The following is a 2915-nucleotide window of genomic DNA, read 5'->3' on the forward strand; positions in this document are numbered from 1 at the left end:
GGCGCTGGCAATCTCTGTATGGGAAGCTAGACTTAGGGGAAAGCAGCATCCCTGAGGTTATATCCGTGTGCTGTACCCTCCATAATATTTGAGAAGGGAAGGGTGAAACATTCAGTCAGGAATGGACCTCTGAGGTTCAACTCCTGGAGGCTGAATTTGCACAGCCAGACAGCAGGGCTAGTAGAGAGGCCCAGCACAGGGCTCCAAGGATTAGAGATGCCTTGAGAGAGGAATTTGAGGTTGAAAACCAACAGTAATGTTTGGTGCCTTGCACGGGAGTGAAGTGCAGTGGTTAGAATGTCAGTAGGAATCTCTTTTTCCTGAAATGATTTGCAGTGCCTGTTTCTTTCCTGGGCTATGGTATCTTTCACTTTCTGCAATAAGAAAGACTGTTTTCAAAGCCAAGAATTCATTTATTGAAAAGAAAATAACTTTCTTGACACACACACAACATTTTGGGAACCTAAAAGGGCAGGCGGGTGGGGTGGTGAACTGTACAGTCACAGGTTTGAATAGGTCCTGTCTGGAGTGCTGTGCAATGACTGCTGCACTTCAGGATGAAAATACTGCATGGTGATGGGGGTTGAGTGCAGAGAGTAAGGGTCGTAGTTCTCAGGGCTGGGTTGGTGAATGTACAGGTGTTGGGGCAGCTGGTGGTGGTAAGAACCTCGATGCTGGGGAAGGGGGTTTGGAGCTGACATTGGGGCACAAGGGAAAGAGCTTTGGGACTGGGGGGTGGGGGCGGCACGGTAGTGCTCTTCCTGCATGGCTACGAGTGACTGGATAGAGTCCACTTGGCGCGACAGGATTCTTATCAGCTGTTTTGTGCTTTTCTTCTTAGCCACTGTGTTTCTCTGGCAGATCCTGCTTTCCCTTTCCCTCCAGTCCTGCAGTTTTTTACTCTCTCTGGCAGAGTGATCCATAACTGCTTTCCGCATGTCTTCTTTGCTTTTTCGCGGCTTCTTCCTGAGGTTTTGTAGCCTCTGAGCAGTCGATGATGCGGGCAGTCGAGTAGTGAAGGACACTTTTCGAAAGGCAAAAATGGCAACAGTTAACAGAGGCAGCATTGTTTATAATCTCCTCCAGACAGTTATTCTCACACAGTGAAGGAGTTTATAGTCTTCACTTTAGCATACTTTTCCCATAACAAACAGAGTGCACATAACCCACAGAAGCCACAAAATGGTGAGTAAGGGGGACTGATTGCTTCAGGGATGTGCAGGGGTTTCTGTGCTTTGGGGAAAGCAAACAGCTGCAGGGGCACCTACACTGAACACTCTCCCAACATTTTCCACTGGAGTTAATCCTGGAAGATATCTCACTGCTGTGGGGTCACCTGGGAAGAGCGAGAGGGTCTTCTACAGCAATGCGGATTCCGCCCTGGCCCCTATGCAGCTTGTCTGTGTGCAGCAGTGGTCCCCCACCCCTCGCGACACAGTGGCATGGAAGCGTTAGCCTGACTGGGACAAGGACCACAGTGGAGCTCCCTATAAACTTGCGCAAGCGCATTGCCCACGCTCTGGCTGAAACTTTTGAAGAGATTACCGAGGCCGATTATCACAACATCATAGACCACATGGGCTATTCCACATCTAGGCATGCATGCATGCATCTCTAACCCCCTCTCCTCTCCTGAAAAGTTTCCAGCCTGAAAATAAAAGCCGCTTACCGGTAACCCGCTTCTCTGCTTCTCCTTCACCAAGTACCGGCTGCTGCGACTGGCTACCTTCCTCCTGGCTTGAGAAGAGCTCCTGGCTGCATGCCTCCTGGGACTCCGGGGTGTCTCCCTCCACCCTAGTACCCTCACTCTTGGTTTCCTGCCCCCTTCCCCTCCTCCTCTCCCCCACCCTCCCTTCCCTGCTCTGAAGTGCCCATTGTAGTTGTCGGATTGGCAGTGGGGTCACCCCCAAGTATCGTGTCCAGCTCCTTGTAAAAACGGCTGGTAGTGAGGGCAACGCCGGAGTGGGGGTTTCCCTCGTGGGCTTTGCAATAGGCACTCCGCAACTCCTTCACTTTAACCCTGCACTGCACCGTGTCCTGGTCATGGCCCCTTTCCAGCATGGCCCTTGATATCTGCCCATAGTTATCGTAATTCCTACGGCTGGAGCGCAGCTGTGACTGCACAGCTTACTCACCCCAAACACTGATGAGGTCCAGCAACTCGTCATTGCTCCATGCTGGGGCTCGTTTGGCGCGTGGAGCCATGGTCACCTGCAAAGATTCACTGATTGCACTCCACACCTGGCTGAGCAAACAGGAAGGGGATTTTTAAAATTCCCGGGACATTTAAAGGGCAGGTCACCTGAGGCCAGGGCAGTAGAGTGCGAACTGATGAGCAGAGTGGCTGAACAAGAATTCTGGGATACCTCCGAATACCTCTGGAGGCCAATTACAGCGCTTTGGGTGGCCACACTGGCGGAGCAGCGCTGCATCACCAGTGCTGCAATAGTTATATCCGAGGCAGAGCAGGAGTACAGCCAGCGCTGCAGCCAGGGAGCTCCAGCGCTGTATGTGCCTTGCAAGTGTGGACGGTGAGTAAGTTGCAGCGCTGTAAACCCATCACCAGCGCTGCAACTCTCCAGTGTAGTCAAGCCCTGGAAAAGGGCAAATACAGTGCCCATCTATAAAAAGGGAAATAAAAACAACCCAGGAAACTACAGACCAGTTAGTTTAACTTCTGTGCCAGCGAAGATAATGGAGCAAGTAATTAAGGAAATCCTCTGCAAACACTTGGAAGATGGTAAGGTGATAGGGAATAGCCAGAATGGATTTATAAAGAACAAATCATGTCAAACTAATCTGATAGTTTTCTTTGACAGGATAACGAGTCTTGCGGCTAAGGGAGAAGTGGTGGATGTGGTATATCTAGACTTTAGTAAGGCATTTGCTACGGTCTTGCATGATATTCTTATCGA

General features: G+C 50.6%; 1 long non-coding RNA gene across 1 annotated transcript; it reads right to left on the reverse strand.

Annotated features, from left to right (window-relative positions):
- Window positions 1-948: 948 nt before the first annotated feature.
- LOC115640212 lies at window positions 949-1706 on the reverse strand. Its single transcript, XR_003997843.1, has 2 exons — window positions 1670-1706; window positions 949-1024 (listed from the first exon to the last, which is right to left on the reverse strand). It is a non-coding gene; the product is annotated as an uncharacterized LOC115640212 (long non-coding RNA).
- Between the last annotated feature and the right edge of the window lie 1209 nt (window positions 1707-2915).

Source organism: Gopherus evgoodei, unplaced genomic scaffold (genome assembly GCF_007399415.2).
Source record: "Gopherus evgoodei ecotype Sinaloan lineage unplaced genomic scaffold, rGopEvg1_v1.p scaffold_245_arrow_ctg1, whole genome shotgun sequence".
NCBI lineage: Eukaryota > Metazoa > Chordata > Testudines > Testudinidae > Gopherus > Gopherus evgoodei.